The following is an 18,517-nucleotide window of genomic DNA, read 5'->3' on the forward strand; positions in this document are numbered from 1 at the left end:
TATTACTTGTCATGAAAGCACATAATGAGTAAAGTCTCCAGCATGAAGTTGATTTATGGTAGAGTTTTACCAAAGACAGACAGAATAAATAAAACAGAGGTTTGTGAAATATACGAGTATCCAAGGATGTGATGTCATACCTTGATGTTATTAATGACTTGGGGATTAGAAATGATGGGGTAGTTACTATAGCTGCCACGCTGGAACCTATTGTTCCATCAGCGGGGCACAAGTATATCAGTGGCGTTAGGTATGTCGGGACCAAACATGTCCCTGAGTACCCCCAGCCCGCCAGCCTGCGGGCTCATAGGCCGGCCCGCGGGCCTAACATTTTAGCATGGCCCGGCCCGAGCTGGGCCGCGGGCCTCCTATTTACGGCCCGGCCCGGCTGTTGGAGACCCTTACTAATAGACCATAATCAAACTCATTTCATTCACCTGCATGCTCACCCAGTGTTATTCAAAGCATCTTATTCATCTCTTCCACTTCCTTAGGGCCCAAGAACAGCCCATATGGGACTCCATTGAATCTATTTGAGTGGTGGAATTGGTGTGCTGTAGCTACGCGTCCGGAATAGGCCACATTCGCAATGGGTCCCACTAGGAATCTCCTGTAAACGAGACCACCGTGGACAAACATGTAGGCCATTCCAAACACAGTAAATCCAAAGTAAATTTCCATATTTCGGCCAGATGTGCTGCACCGGATCTAAAACGCAAGCGAACTTGCCTTGTATCTAGACGAACTTGTCCCGGCCATGAAGGGGGTTGCCGCGGAGGGCAAACGCATTATGGATGCCATTGGGCTGGATGGCGCCGAGAGCGTAGTCGATCTTCTCCGCAGGTATGTTGGTGCAAGTAAGGTGCGTCATGGTCTCCGTGCGGATCATATTCTACATCTTGTTGGCGATGATTCTGGCATGGTCATATTGCGACGGAGATTGTTTGGAGCGCCACTCCAGTTTCTTCCGACTACAATACCAAGAAGTGCCAGAGGGAAGGAGATGAAAGCCCAAATGACAAAAACAACAACCATTGTACCAAAGGGAATTGCAGCTAGAGATCCATAGAATATAACAATTGTGTTCAAGATGAAACTAATCCCAAAGCACATAAACGAGAAAAGTGATGCAGTGAGTATCATTGACTTTATCCAGCTTTTACCACCATTGCGGGAGTACATTCCACCACTCACATAACCCGAAATGAATGATGTAAGAGCATAACACACTATAAAAATTGTGACAATTGCTCCTCTCCCTATATACAACATCCCAATAATTGCCAAAATGTTGACAAGGAGAACAAGCATGGCCAGCTGAGCACCAGTGCCAACAACAGCTGAAAATAAAACCAAATTGCGAGGAAACCAAAAAAAAATCCCCATGGACAAGTTTCCAACCAGACTCTTCACTTACATCCCTTTCCAGAGTCTCCAAATCATCATCTTCCCGAGCATATTTGGCATAGTCATTTCGAAGAGTTCGCATCAATATCATAGACACCAAACCAGTGAGGAAAATAACCATCATGAATGAATTGAAGATTGAGAACCAATGGATCTGCTGCTTAAAGAAATGGTGGTCCAGGTAAATATCAAAACGCTGTGAAAATGGAACATCTGTTGGAATCCATTGAACAGAATATGTCATGTCCAAGGCTTTCCCTTCTTCCAATGGTTTAAGACTGTCTTGAGTGAGATTAACACGAATAATCTGATCTCCATTATATCTAACAAAAATATTTTTGTTTGTATAAAGTAGATGTTGGATCTTATCATTCTTTTTATCAGAATGCACCTCACCAACAAAACCCCATAAAGGCAAATCATCAATGAAGAACTCAAACCAATATGACTTCCCAATGGCATCTCTGAACTGCTTAACTTTTGCTGCATCCAGTTCAATTATACAAAAAATAGTCCTTTCCACATTTTTTTTAAGCTTCATATCAATTTGGCTATCAATGAGCTCATTTCCACCCAGAACTTCACCTCAACTCCTTTGAATGACTGTAACGAGTAACATAGAAACCACAGTTGCTCATCCTGGCCCAAATTCCTTTACCCATCACCTGTTCAAAGCTGTTAATGCCTTCTTAATGCCCCGAGCCTGACGACCTTCAGCTCATTCAATAGACAACATGATAGTGTCTCCCAAAGGTTCTGATGTTGAGTTCCCTAAGAAACACCCCAACCCAGACAGTCGGCTCAAACAAAATACCCAACATCCCAAAAAAAGTACTAGGAACAAGATGAGGTAATAAAGAAAAACAGAGTATGTGCAAGAGAAGATAATATCGTTAAATCCATTTCGTGAAGATCAAAAAACTTATAAAAAATAAAATAAAATTGGTGAGAGGGTCCGAATGATCTTAACATGCGAACGAATAGCATAGCCATCGTGCAGCTCATATAGGGGAAAACAGAGACCAATCAATACAAAAAATGAGGAGCAAATTCAACACATTCGATAGTCAAAGCACGCATCCAAGTATCAGTAAGAAGCATTGTGTGACTATCAGAATAAAATAAAATAAGATAAAGGTGGAGAACATAAGGTGAGAAATGATCAAACTTGAGTGATTCCTCCCCTACTCTTCGTTCCTTCTTTTTCTTCTGCCAAGGCCCTCTCCTCGTTTCCTCTAGATCTCACCCCAAAAGAACCCCCCTTTTCACCAGCTCATTTTCCTTCCAAGCTGGTACCACCTTCTCATACCCGCTCCACTGTTTCTGGTTCAGCAAGTCTCCATCCATCATCTCTTATTCATATGAAAAATATCCCAAACAACCGTTGTCTTCAACCTCAAACTCAATCTACTCAAATTCTAATTCTAATCACATTCTCTTTTCATTTTCCTCCCCTTCAAGGACCTCATCTTTCCCTCCAATTCACTCCATTTTCCTTCCCAAAACAAAAAGAAAAATATAGAAAGAGGGAGGGAAGCAGGGAGGAGGAACATACCAAAGGAAAATAGTATAGTGTTAGGGTTTGGGTAAGCTGAGCATGAAGTTGAAATGAAGGTAACTTAAAAAATAATAATAATAATAATAATAAAATAACAATATGTGGACCCCGCATTTCGACTCATGCGTTTTCCACTCGATAGTGAGCTCGATTTTTATTTTGAAAAATGATTTTATTTTTAGAAAATGACTTGGAGTCGCCACTTATTTTTGTTTTATTTTTATAGGGTAAACAAAATAAGAAAGAAAACCCTAAGTGTGACTCCTTATTTGGAAAAGGTGGTCTATAAAAAACCGGATTGGGTTCGGGGGTCAGGTTACTTATCAGAAAGGTACGGTAAAAACCGTAACACCCCTTTAAGTCCCTAAAGTCAGGTCTCTACTAATAAAATGAAGCAATCATAGAAATTGATGAGGGAATCAATGAATACTCATAGTGATCATGCACATGTGAGAATCAAAACATGCATATAGAAAGACCAGAATTGGAATAGATGCGTACTTGGGCGACGAGTCACAATGCGCTATCAAGAAGTGAGGTTAGTGCACAATTAAGGAATAATTTTGAGCATCTCATAGAGCATAATAAAATCAATCATGCATGAAAATTAATTCAATCAATCAATCAATTATAAAATCACTTATGTTGGGCCCCCACCAATGCCCGTTTATTTTTGTATGAATTAATCCCATGAATTTCCATCATTCGGAATTACGGGAATAAATTCATACTTATTTTAAAACATTTTAAAAAATCAAAGAAAATTTGAAAGTGGCTTTCTAGAAAGAAAATGATAGCCAAATTTTATTGAAAATGGGATTTTGGTACCTAAAACTCTAAGGATGAAAATTTTAGAGTTGAGATCATTTAAAAACCTGAATTGGAAGAATTATTTACAAAATGGGATTAATGAGGATTATTTATAAAAAAAAAGAAAAAAAAAAAAAGAATGAAGGAGTAGAATGTGATACGTGGCCCCTTTAGTTGCATGCCAAAGGTGGCCATGCAAAACGGAAATACGTGTAGGTGGGGGCAAGGTAAAGAGGGATACGGACAGGAATTGGAGTGATTCTCATATTTGGATGTCCATATCTGTTTGAAACTGTAGGAGTCTACTCATCACACTTTGATAAGAACATGATGATTTTCCAAGACCACTCTTTTTCAACTCTTCTCTTCTATCATACTGCTCTAGATCAATAGGGAAATCAGTTAAGATCCTTAATATTGCTGCTCGGATGTTTATATTAGGTAAGCTTCCGTCAGGAAGTGGTTCAAGCCAATTCTTCAAAAAAGGTCAATACCCCATGATCTAAGAATTCTTGCTGGAGTTGTTTCTTTGAGAGAACCTCAGTAAGAAGAGGGAGCTTTTTGAGTTTACATTCTTCTCCAACCTCAATTTCTTCTCCTTCCTCTTGCTTCCACTATCATTCTCCTTTCTCTTCCTTAAAAAAACATCATCGTCGACGTCACCTCAAAACGCTGCTGGTGAGTCATCCTCGTCGATCTCGGCGTAGTGAAGGGGCTCTCCTTGGCACTCTTCTTTACACGTCAAAATTTTGGGAATGCCCCCCCCCCCCCCCCCCCCCTCTCTCTCTACTACAACAAATGGCATGAGAAATCAAGCCCTTCAAGCCGACATCCCAACATTTTCCATGCCGGAATATATCGTGCGGGCCATGCAGATAGGGGATTTGGAATGGTGACAAGGAAATCGGGTGGTGGATAGGGTATAGGTGGATATGCTCAGTATGGGGGTGTGGCTAACAAATTCAGTTGGTATGAGGCGTAAGAAAATGGGTGTGGGGATGGGTATGTAAGGATTGAAAATGGAATGAGGTGGGGTGGCTGCATGTGTTGAAGATGAGAATGACACCAGGTAGAGGTGGTGGTCTTATCATTGCTTAGGTTCCTCTGGTCGGGAAGGCCTCCTTGATGATTGAGCAGGTGGAACAGATTATACCTATTTCATTCCTTGAAATCTGGACTAGATCAGAGGAGCTTGAAGAACGATTCAGCTTGAATTTGACAATTTTCCAATTATCACTGGGTTCAACTTTTCCATAACATCTTTCTTCTCTATTAATATTCTCAGTTGAACATCCAACCCCTATTCTCGAAGCGACAACATCTCATATCTGATGGGTAGGCAACAATCTTGCCCTTGTTGAGGCTCGAATATGCATCCAGAATCATCAATAGCTTAAAGATGGCATTAATGCCCTACTATGGCAGTCATTACTTCTGAGCAAAGCGACCAAGCAACTCCATGAGCAAAGCAACATTCTTTACTCAAATCCAGAAACCGAGCTCATATGAAAACCAATGACCATGCCAACCAAACCCTTATTTTCAGTCCAAATAAGTTCGAGTGACAATCATCTTCCAGATTAGGAGCGGCCAAAGTTTTCTCAAAGGGTGATACTCAGTCCAAGGCATTTTCACAATAGAACACATGTGAGCACAAAAGTATAGGTAATGAAATAGCTAAAACAGAGCAAGAATGAAGGACTCAAGAAATTATCAGTCAAAACCTCATCCCAATGAATGATGAACGAAATGCCAACTGGTGGGATGAACAGTAAGCTTTTGTGTATTTAATCAATCATCAAGCTCAAAGACAGTAAACCATACCCCAGTCATTTGAGAGAGAAAATAGAGAAACCAGAGAAATAAAGAAGAAAATAGAGCAGATGTAATAACAAAACCCATCAAACTATGCTTAAGATCGACGATGTCAAGTGAGGAAAACTAATAAATACAAAGTGAAAATGCTCATAATGGCCATACCTGAGTCCTCAAGCAAAGATAATAAGACTTGCTTTCTGCTCAGACTCCTTTCAGACACCTCTAGTTTTCTCCTCATGGAACCAACCTGCAACTCTCTCCATCTAATCTCCTCATCGTTCCTCTCCTTTCTCAAGCAGAAGGATCCTCCACAAAATATCTCCAGCCCACACCCAAAAAGCACCACCTCTCTGCCAACGAATCACCTCTCTCTACCAAAATATCATTTCTCTCTCTTACGCTCCTGCATAATGACCTCAATGCCAAAAGAACTCCTCCCCCTACGTGTCATCCTCCTATAGTTCCTCAAAAAGTAATGTTGATTCTTTGATGGTTAATCACAAGGCAACACGTGGCTACCTACAATGCTGGCACCTAGCTAAAAAAATGTAACCTGTAGAAAATGAAATGAAAAAAACAACGAGCCCTAAATGGGGGTCTACAAATATGTCCCTCTTCGATAGAGCTCACAAGTGTAAGGAATATGAACACTGAAATGAAAAGAAAGTGTGAATAGTGAGTGGAATGAAGTGAACTCTACCGAAGAACAAAGGAGACCCCCAATGGGACACTAGTGAAACACGAACTCACTCAGGCCAACAAAATGAACAACGAGGCTCTAATCCTAAGAGAAAAAAATGTCTCAAAATGCCTCTGAAGCCACAGTAAAGACCCAAGCTCCCTCTAAGACGTCTCCATAAGTGACTAGAAAAACCATATTAAATATGAGTAACAGTCGAACCACACTGAAGTACAAGAAAGAGTGTGCCCAAAGGAAACTACCCTATGTGAACTACATGAGAATGCCAAGCGTAGGGTACCTAACAACATGACTAAAATATGTGTCCTGATCTCAAAAGACTGTGTCATGTGTAGTGGAAGGAAAATCCAAAAGAGCAATGACGAACAAGTAATAAGCTTCAGGTAACCGAGTGAGGAGAATGACTTTGAACATCCAAAATGGAGGAATAATGGTGACTCAAAATGTCTGGATGAGTATGCACAATGGCTCCGAAAGCAAACTAAAGATGTGACTTTAAATGTCATACTGAACAAAGACCCTGGACGTCGAAGCAAGCTAATAGGAAGATGGCCGATCGATATAGGTGCGGCCCTGACTCAAATTGAACTAGCAGGATAAATGACCGATCAATATGGGTGCAGTCCCGACTCAAAGTAAACACAAACTGACAAGAAATTGGCCGATCGATATGGGTGTGGCCTCGGCTCAAACTGAACACAAACTGATAGAAACATGGTCGATCGATATAGGTGTGGCCCCCAAAACGTAAACTCAAACTGACAATATGATGACCGATCGATATAGGCGCAGTACCGAAAACTCAAACTGACATGGAAATGATAGGAAAATGGTCGATCGATATAGGTGCGGCCCTAAAACGCAAACTCAAATTGACAAGATGATGACTGATCGATATAGGTGCGGTCCCAACTCAAACTCAAACACAAACTGACAGGAATATGGTCGATCGATATAGGTGCGACCCCAAAACGCAAACTCAAACTGACAAGATGATGACCGATCGATATAGGTGTGGTCCCAACTCTAATTGAACACAAACGAATAGAAAGATGGCCGATCAATATAGGTGCAGCCCCCAAAACGCAAACTCAAACTGACAAGATGATGACCGATCGATATAGGTGCGGTCCCGACTCAAACTAAAAACTGACAGGAAGATGGCCGATCGATATAGGTGCGACCCTGAAAACTTAAACTAACACGGAAAATGATAGGAATATGGTCGATCGATATAGGTGCGACCCCGACTCAACTGAACGCAATTGACATGATGAATGACTGATCGATATAGGTGCGATCCCAACTCGAAAACTCAAACTCAAACTGATAGGAAGATGACCGATCGATATAGGTGCAGCCCCAACTCAAACTGACATTACGAATGACCGATCGATATAGGTGAGGTCCCGAAAAACTTGAAAACTCAAACTCAAACTGATAGGAATATGGTCGATCGATATAGGTGCGACCCCAACTCAAACTGACACGATGAATGACCGATTGATATAGGTGCGGTCCCAACAACTCAAACTAAAACTAATAGGAAGATGGTCGATCGATATAGGTGCGGCCCCGAAAACTCAAACTGACATAACAAACGATTGATCAATATAGGTGCGGTCCCAGAAACTAAACTGACAAGACAATGAGATGGTCGATCGATATAGGTGCGACCCCAGAAACTAAACTAACATAACAAGGAGATGGCCGATCGATATAGGTGCGGTCCTAGAAACTAAACTGACAAGACAATGAGATGGTCGATCAATATAGGTGTGGCCCCAGAAACTGAACTAACATGACAAGGAGATGGTCGATCGATATAGATGCGGTCCCAAACTCTAACTAATAAGACAATGACCGATCAATATAGGTGCGGTCCCAAAAACTAAATTGACAAGACAATGAGATGGTCGATCGACATAAGTGCGACTCCAAACTCTAACTGAACTCAAACTAATAGGATGAAAGATCTAATCAAGTGACCCAAAGCCAAAGGATAACTAAGATAACAATGCAAGAAAACTCGGTCGGAGGAGATATGCCCCAGTATGACAATTCATGAGGATCGACAACTAGGTTCAAAGATAATGAAGCCTGTGAAAGGTCTGATGATCCCAGAGAATGAGCGTATGCCCCAGTATGCAACTCGCGGGGGTCAACAACTAGATCGAAAAGTGAATGAAGCATGTGAAAGGTCCAATGCTCTTAGAGAAGGGGGTATGCCCTAGTATGACAACTCGGAGGATCGACAACTAGATGAAAAAGGTGAATGAAACATGTGAAAGATCTAGTGCTCTCGGGGAATGAGGATATGCCCCAGTATGCAATGACGAATAAACAGAGATGCAAAATGCCTCCAAACCACTATACTTTGAAATATGCTCATCCATCATGTAATGAAAATGTCCAACCTCAGATGGGTAATGCCAAACAGGACCATGTGTCATGACACCATGCTGACAAAACAAAACTAGCTGATGAATAACAACAATAATGATCAGTGCTCAGAATGCAAAGAGCAAACAAATCAACACTCAATATGCCAACTATCAAAATGAAAGCATCATCACTAACAAATAGGCAATCTGCCAGGCCCTACCATCATGGAAGATGTTGAACCTAAAGTACAAAAGATGTATGAAAGCACAACCAAAGTGATTGAGGATTGATCCACGTCTCCTCCTAATCAAGAGATGGGTGTGAAGTCATGTGTCACGGTGGGATGTGTAGGATAAAAAAAGATGATGATCAGGCTCTGGTATGATAGAAGGCATGAGAGTATCCAGAGAGTGGAAGGCCTAGGTGTGAAATGAAAAGTAAGCAGGTATCTGAGATCATCCAAGTATGCCGAGAAGACTAGACCCAAGGCGTCAATAGCTCCATAATCCATCGAAAGCAACAATAACAAACAGAAAATCACATCTCGATGTCGAAACATCCAACTAGGTGGCTATGCCCCAGTGTGCAATGAGAACAACATGAAACAATCCAATAATCTCCATATCACTCGTCAGATGCTCCAAAATCAAGAATCAGTCTAATCTCCCTCCAAAAAATGGATAAGCCCTAGTGTATAGGATCCGATAGGGTGACTATGCTCCAATGAAAAATACTCTCCATCCTAGCTATGTCCCAGTGTAAAGTAGTGTATCCGAGTCAACAAAACAATCAATCTCTACTCCTGGTGTTAAAAATGGAAACATCTCAAAATAATCCATATGAATCAGAATCCCCGAGCTCTATGAGTACGAATGAACTGGCTATGCCCCAGTATAAACCATCTGAAGTGACTATGCTCCAAGAGAAATCAAAGTCCATCACCAATGAGAGGGTTACGCCTCAAAATAAATCATCATCTCAAAAATCAACCATCAATGAGTAGAGTGTGTCCCAATGTAGAGTATCGAGTAGAGTGATTGTATCTCCAATAAAAACTCTCTCTGAAATGGCTATGCCCCAGTGTAAGGTTATCCCACAACTCCTAATCCATCATAAACCAAGTGAAGAAGCAAACTGACTATGCCTCAGTGCAAAGCATCATCCCGAAAGAAACTATCATCGATGAACAGGGTATGCCCCAGTGTAGATCACATCACCTCTGAAAATCTATCGCTGATAAGAAGGGTATGCCCTAGTGTAAATCATCATCCCAACTCCCCATCCATCATGCTCCGAGAAATAATCTCCGACCAAGCTCGAGTATTGCCCACGTGGGAGTTGTCAAACACAATGTGAAGTAATGGCATCAGGGTGATCTTCAGACATGGGACGTAACGTAGGCTAAGGTAATAAGGTGAAAGAAATGAAAGGAAACTAGGCTCAAAGATCCCAATAATATAATCCCCATACCCCTCGTGCATGAAATGCAATGCATAGAAAACGTCATGAGTCCCGGACCTAGGGGTCCCCACACGAAAAGTGACAATAAAGGAATGGACCCATCGAATGAGCAAGTATGATATGTGGATACTAAACCCAAGTCAAACATCAAGCAGAATGAGTAAAGAAAGAAATCAGATGAGGTAGTGTGAAACGAATGAATAAAATAAATATAGAAAAATGTGAAGAGATAGAAAAGTGAGTGATGGTGGTCAACCTGCATCAAAGCATGGAAAGTAGTCACATCCGAAACAAATAGAATGATGGATAAAGCAAGGATCCAAAGATACTAAAGAAAGGTCGTTTTCATCTCTCACAAAAAACGAATGGGTGACTCATACTCTCACCCAAAATATATCAAGATAGAATCTCAGAAAGAAGCTCTCATACGAACTCTCTCTAACACATGAACTCAATGAAGCAAACTAGCATGTCCATACACATGCCTGATTCGTTCCCAATTGGTGTCTCAGCTGATTCATGTCCTCTTAATGGTCCCTGACAGTGGTGTCATTTGATTCGTATCCAGCTGGTGTCCCTTGATTGTGGTCCTCAGAAGGGAGTAATCAACAAAATTTATAACCTATTACACCATGTACTAGGATAGCCTTAGCTAGCATAGCATAGTGGCTCTAGGGTCGTTCACTGGGATGGGTTTTCACTTCACAATTGATATTAATCCAAAGCTGAATTGGTGATTTTTCATTTCAAGGTTAGCTCTAAAAGAAAACATAAAGATGTTTGTAAAAGGATTGGTTTTAAGCTAACAAAAAATAATAGTAACTAATTTTAATTACAAAGAAAAGTGTTTCTTGGAGTTTAGATCACTAGGCTCAGATTCCTCATACAAAAATGAGATTTCCGGTCACTTGTTTCTTTTCCTCGCATTAGAGAATTAACATATAGTTAATTCTCTAACCCGTGTGGTACAGATGCTTCCCATTAATGGGTTCAAACACTAAATCCCTCTCACTAATGCACCTTGTAATGGCTCATGCTTCTCACCTAGCATTTACCATTCAAGGTGATCTTTAACCTTAGATTACCCGTCAAAAGCTCGCAAGAGATAACTAATGGATGTCTCCTTAGAGTCCAAAAGCTTACCAAGTGTTGGCTATTCTAGAAAATCCTACCTTCAAACCACCTCCCAAAGGCTCTCAAGAGATAAACTAGTGCATCTCAATGAACGGAGATCACTTGCCTTATCAAGTGCTGGCCCAGGTGAGTTAAAGGCGTTTTAAGTTAACTAAAAGATAAAAACCATTAACGGGTCACACTTTCTCTTCATTAAAAACTAAAACAACAAAACTTCCAATTTATGCATGAGGAAACTTACCCGGCTTTCTTCACTCCAAGAGACAAAGAGCCTAGCTTCTCATCCTTTGAGGAAAAATCCTCAGAGTTTGATTGACTAGTAAGAAAACTAACGAGAAAACAAAAATATGAAGAAGAAACAGAGCAAGTGCTCTGTTCGTCGATTCCATATATATCTTTCTTAAAGAAAATTACAAACTATATATAAGAGGTTATTCACCCTTTTGTTCTTACTTAAAGACTAAGGAATCCTATGATAGGTGGATTACAAGGAGAGTTTGGGGATTTAGACATCAAATATCTAAAGCAAAATATCTCAAAAAGTCGGTCGAAAATATCGGGAAGCTTCAGGAGAACACCGCGGCACTGTGCAAAACGGCTGCGAAACTCTCCGGGTAAGCGCTATCAGATGATCCGGATATGTTTGACCGGGGAAGTTGAAATGCCCTGCTCTCCCATCCGGCGTCAGATATCCGGATATGAAATGTTGACGGACGGAATTCCGGATGTGAAATGTCGGCCGGATTGAATTCTTCCCCGAGTGGAATGAGCTATGTCGCAAGGGGGACCGTCTGCGTGTGCAAGGTGTAGGGACCCCTCTCTCAGATGACACAGAGTGCGCAAGGCTATCCGGATCAACTCCATTCAGATTCCTCAAGAGGACATGTGGCGCGCTCCCCTATCTGGACTCCTTCAAGGCGAAGCATACGACACTCGTGAACATCACACCCGGACGATAGCATATCCTATCCGGATATGTTGTCTGGATCATTGACTAAAGTGAGCAAGCCTTGCTACGTCATTCGGACAGCCTGCCACAGACCATGTTCCGCCGCCATCCGATGGTGTGTCCGGACACCCTGTCTGGACATCTTTTGCTCCTTGCATTCCGGATTTGCTTATGGCAAAGGACTTCAAAGCTTCGGTTCTTCATGTTTCTAAGTTTTCCATTGTTTTGCCATGGATTCCAAAGAACTCTCCTCAATCACGGATTGCTTTGGTGATCAAAAAGCTATCAAAACACCAAAACTTAACACAATTTGATTAGAATTGATTGCAAGGGTCCTTAATATGTTAATTGGGTTAAAAGGTGATAACTACTACTCAAAAGTGTTTAAAAGAGTTTATTACAAGCTATCAAATAGCACTTTTTGAGTAGTAATCAATGCCCAATGAAGAATGATATAATGAATAATGCGCTATCATCATCATTTTTTTTTTTTTTTTTTTTTTTTTTGCGCATACTCTGATCAATAGTGAATGATCTCCTATGAAATACATAGCCAAATGAATAAACTCTCCTCATGTACTGATGTAACATGAATCCTCGCAAGACAACCTCTCAAAATAAGATCTCTGAACCACTGCTCGTAAGGCGAACAGGGGAGGAACGTGACAATCCTCCATGCAGTGACATGTGAAAAACCAGCACTCGGGGAGAAACCAGGATAATGTCGAGTAAGCAATGATGAAAGAAAATACATAGAACGAATATCACAAGTGGTGATATGTGATATCGAAAAATAGTGATGAAATGATGTCCAAGTGGAAAATATCACAATGAAGAGTGAGGAATGAGGTCTGAATATGTATGTTAGGTCTGGAACTCATGACATATCCAATCATAGCATGTAAGCACTATAGGGTCCCCAACCCAGTGTAACAGGTAAATGAAGTGATGAAAGAAAATGGTTATGTGCTCGTGTAAGGCTCAATGGGCTAGCAACAGGTAACTCTATGTGCGAGGGTGATAAAGTAAATAGGCCCCTGAAATGATGGCCACCCATCCTATGACCACTACCTCGAACATCGTGCTTTCAAGATCTCACATGACCAATACTAAAGACTGTCATCTATCAAACACAACCATGTCAACTCTTCTGAAAATGTGTGAAAGCTCCTACTGATGCTTTATGATAACCATCAGTGCCATCTGAAAATCAACTCACTCTATTGTCATAAGCCACTCAACATCGTCTCATAAAATCAGTCTCTCTGATCATACCAAAACTCCTAAGTCGTGTGTAATGGCTCAGATCTGGATGCTCCATGACGTCCTTCTATCTCAACAATATCATCAAGCAGTCAAGTCACTCTCTCATCGCGATCCATCTATCATCATGCAAATCTCACCTCAGGTCAAACCATCTCGAACACACTTGGTCAGGTCAAGGAAATGATGGAAAGAATAGGCGATGGTACTATAATATATGAAGGTGAATAAGAATGGTAAAGGTTGTATAATGGTACCAAGGGGTGGTGTCATGTCAGACTCAAAATGGGTAGGTCATCAAGTCTAAAAAGTCAGGATATGGATATGGATATGGTACTGCTCTAATCAGAAGGTGAAATGGTTCACAGTCTCGAACTCCCTAGGTCGATCTCCTAATCCTAGGTCAATAGGCTCAATATCTTCCATGATAGGTTAGGTGATTACTACTCAAAAAGTGCTATTTCATAGCTTGTAATTAATCCTTTTAAACACTCTTGAGTAGTAATTATTGTCTTTTAACCCAATTAACATGTTAAGGCCCCTTGCAATCAATTCTAATCAAATTGTGTAAGTTTTGGTGTTTTTGTTAGTATTTTGATCACCAAAGCATTAGGAGATTGAGGAGAGTTATATGGAATCCTTGGCAAGCAATGGGAAGCTTAGAGGAATGAAGAATCAAAGCCTTGAAGCACTTTTGCCATAAGCAAAGTCTGGAATGCAAGGGGAAGCAAAGAGAAGCCAACCATGGAGCATTCTTGATGACAGTCACTGCAGCCACTTTTGGAGCACTTCCTGATGTCCAAATTATGCATACAATGTGTCATTTGAAATCTTAGGAAGTCAACAATCCAATGCTTCAAACCGTGTGCAATTTGGAGCTAAAATGAGGAAGTTACAGCCTTTGGAAGACAACTGCTCCAAGCTGAAGGAAGGCTTCAGAAAAAGTGCTGCGGAATCAGCACTTTTGTTGCGGAATGGTTTCGCAGCCTTTTTGCACAGTGCTTTGGAGTTTCCCTGAAGCTTCACGCCGCGATGGAAGCCAAACACCACAAGATGGAAGTCCACTTTGCAAAGGTGTTGAAGCAGCTGGTTGCTATGAAGAAATTTCGCAGCTCCTCTTGAGTACCTGCGAAATTTCGCAGACCTCATCTTTCACCTGCGAAGTGGTCCTTAGTGCTTCCTGATATTTGTAACCGACACTTGGAGATATTTTTCATTAGATTTTTGTTGCCTAAATGCCTAAATTCTCCTTGTAAGTCACCAATGATAGATTTCCTTAGCTTTTAAGTTAGGAATTTGGCAAAATATCATGGGATAGCTGTAATTGTAATTTTGGTTTTAAGAGAGCCCGAGGAGCCTGTTCTGGGTGTTAGAGTGCTGGTTGTTGAATCCTTTGTACAGTTTTGGCAAGGAAGAAAAATACAGAGCACTTGCTCTGTTTTTCCTATATATTCTTGTCTTCTCTTTCATTTTCTTTTTCTTGCTAGCCAAACATTCTCTGAGATGTTTTCTCAGAGGATGAGAGGCTAGACTCTTTGTCTCTTGGAGTGAAGGTAACCGGGTAAGTTTACTCATGCATCAATTGGAAGTTTTGTTGTTTTAGTTTTTAATGAAGAGAAAGTGACACCCGTTGATGGTTTTTATCTTTTTAGTTAACTTAAAACGCCTTTAAATCACCTGGGCCAACACTTGGTAAGGCAAGTGATCTCCCTCCATGGAGATGCATTAGTTTACCCCTTGCGAGCCTCTGGGAGGTGAGTTGAAGGTAGGATTTTCTAGAATTGCCAACACTTGGTAAGCTTTTGGACTCCAAGGAGACATCCATTAGTTATCTCTTGCGAGCTTGTGAAGGGAAATCCAAGGTTAAAGATCACCTTGAATGGTAAAGGCTAGTGAGAGGCACGAGCCATTGCAAGTTGCATCAGTGAGAGGGATTTAGTGTTTGAACCCATTAATGGGAAGCATCTGTACAACACCGGTTGGAGAAGGAACTATATGTTAAATCTCTAATGCGAGGAAAATAAACAAGTGACCGGAACTCTCCTTTTTGCATGAGGAATCTGAGTCCAGTGATCTAAACTCCAAGAAACCTTTTCTTTGTAAGTAAAATCAGTTACTATTTTTGGTTAGTTTAAAACCTTTCCTTTTTCATTCAAATATCTTTTTGTCTTCTTTTAAAGCTAACCTTGAAATGAAAAGGCACCAATTCATCTTTGAAATAATATCATTTGTGAAGTGAAAACCCATCCCAGTGAACGATCCTAGAGCCACTATGCTATAGTAGCTTTGTCTTTGCTACCCTAGTATATGGTGTAATAGGTTATAAATTTTGTTGATTAATCCCTCAATCAAGGAGCACCAGCTGGACACTAATCAGCTGAGACACCAATTAGGCATGAATCATTAGGCCAGAGTGATCATGATGTATAAGTGAAAATATGTCTCAAATCGAAAGCATAACACACATCAACACAAGATATGTAAAGCACTCTCACGAGAAAAATGTCACATACTCAAATAAAAGATCATATCACTAAATGAACCAATGAGTACATCATGTGTGAAACGAAAAAAGGACTACAAACGATTGGACTCTCAACATGAACTAAAAACAACTACCCTAAACCAAAACCAAACTCAACAAAACAAAAACAACTCTGATGAACCAAAAATTGGACTCGACAAAATGGAAATGACTCTAATGATGACCATAATAAAAAATGAAAAGTGCTCTAAGCTGAACTACTACCAAATGATACACTAGATGTCGACTGATCCAAGCTCTCAACCCGGGATGTCCCAAAATACCATGCGACAATCAATACCATCAACATCCAAATCAATCTACTGAAGACTAGGAGGAAGAGGAACCACATCAATGTTTTCATCTACCTCAAAAAGTTTTTCTTCTTTAGCTTCTGAAATGGCTAGATCTCGAAGCAAGTCGTGTATACGGCAAGACTTCACCCTTCCATCGTCTCTCGTATCAGCCACCTAAATCATGCTTCTCTGGATCAACTCGTATAAGTAGTCTTTTGCAATGTCTTCCGGCGTTTCTTTTCCCTTTTTTTGTACAAATCTTTCAGCAACCCACAAGCGAATCAACTCACTTGCTTTGATTTCTGAGTCCTCCGGAAAGACCCCACAGTAAAGAAAGCAGGGCTTCAAGTAAGAGGGTAAGTAGTTATAGCTCAGTGCAAGGAGGAGTTGGGACCTTGACTTAGATGCCAATCCATGCTTTTAAGCATTTTCCGCCATGAGTCTTGTGTCAGATCTTTCAGTGATAAAAGTCCCCCAAGCACCACAATTGTAAGAGGTAAACCTTTGCATTTTGCTACAATCTCCTTTTTAAATTCCTCCAACCTTGGCCATGTTAGTACTGCTGCAATCCCTACTTTGTTGAGAAACAAATCCCAGCTTTCTTTTTCACCCAGAAGTTGAAGTTTATAGCAATCTAAATGAGCATCCACAACAATATCTTCTCTGCGAGTAGTGATCAACACTCTGCTCTTATTTGATTCTGCAGGAAAATATGACCTCAACCTGCGCCAAACATCGGTGTTCCATATATCATCAAGTACCTTTTTCCCTGGAGACATTTATAAACCTCTTCTCCCAATTCATTTTCATTTTTACGTTTTTGTTCATCCGTGAAAGTCGTGACACAATTGGCGATCCTGAGCAAAAGCTCCCGGATATTGTACTCTTGAGATACATAAACCCAAGCACGGCAAGTGGTGCCGAACATCGGTGTCGTTGGAAACTTTCTTGGCAAGAGTTGTTTTGCCAAGGCCACCCATTCCCTAAATGGCCACCACTACTCTTTCCATTGCTCCCTCTAACAGCTTTCCCTTACAGCTTCCACATCATTTTTCATCCCCACAACGTTGGTTTCTTCAACAGTGGGAAGCCTCTTCTCTTTCCTGACCACTATTTGATTGGAGTACCGTTCAGAAGTAGTTGCAATACCGGAAGAGCTCCCAGGTTCATAAGCTCTCAGATCTTCCATGTCGTACCTCCGTTTATTAATCAAAATCTTCTCAAGTGTGATATTGATCTCACTGATACGCCCATTGAGCTCATTCACAAGCCGTAACTTGTCAGGCAAGACCACGCATGCGGGTAAGAAGTTGAGGAACTTGAGATTATTGAATCTCTGCTGTCGTTTGCGTTCCACTTTGGATATGAATTCATCAATGGCATCTTCGGCATCATAGGCTGCATCCCTGATCTGATTCACCCACAGCTTGAACATTTTGTCGTATCTACGCTCTGCATCCGCATGTTCTAGGAACTGGCGGATCCACTCCAGCTCGTTTCGGAGCAGCCTGACCTGCCCTTCTACTACCCTATAGAGCGAGGCTTGTTGTGAAACCGAGTCATACAGATTCTCCACGAAAAACGAGATGCTGCTCTAGGCCATTTTTGATGCACTTCTTCTTCCTCCTCTTCTTTGGTGTTTTCAACGTGCAAAGGGAGCAGCACTCACTACTACAAAAATAGTTTATGGTGTCACTATTTACGGTGTCACTTTTAAAATAATGACACCATAAGATTTATAATTAATAAAGGTGACACATCATATAAAAAATCTTCAATGAGGTAGTTAGATGATATTAATTTTATGTTTATAGTGTCATTTTTTGGGAAGTGACATCATATAAAATAATTTTTTTTAAGTATTATAACCTATTTTCAGAATTAATAATGATGGATACTATATAAAAATCCCATTGTTTCCATATCTCACCCACAATCCAAAAAATCTCAATATATAAATTCTATATATAAAATCGTGATCTTCTTCAACCTTTTCTCTCACCCATAGTCAACACGCTCACAACCGACATTCTTCACTTTGTGGACTCCCAGGTAACCCAAAATCTCTTGGATCTATCATTTTTTTTTTCTTTTATTAATGTCATTATATTAATTGTTTCAACATCTTTGTATTATGGTTTTTGTGAATTGTGTATTCTTGAGTTGTAGGGAAGAAAAATTTAGGTTTAATATTCTAGCATTGAAGAAAAAA

At 40.6% G+C, this 18,517-nt stretch overlaps 1 pseudogene; it reads right to left on the reverse strand.

The window, feature by feature from the left end:
* Positions 1-885: 885 nt before the first annotated feature.
* On the reverse strand, positions 886-17,084 carry LOC117931968 (annotated as a pseudogene).
* Positions 17,085-18,517: the final 1,433 nt, after the last annotated feature.

This window comes from Vitis riparia, chromosome 15 (genome assembly GCF_004353265.1).
Source record: "Vitis riparia cultivar Riparia Gloire de Montpellier isolate 1030 chromosome 15, EGFV_Vit.rip_1.0, whole genome shotgun sequence".
NCBI classification, from domain to species: domain Eukaryota; kingdom Viridiplantae; phylum Streptophyta; class Magnoliopsida; order Vitales; family Vitaceae; genus Vitis; species Vitis riparia.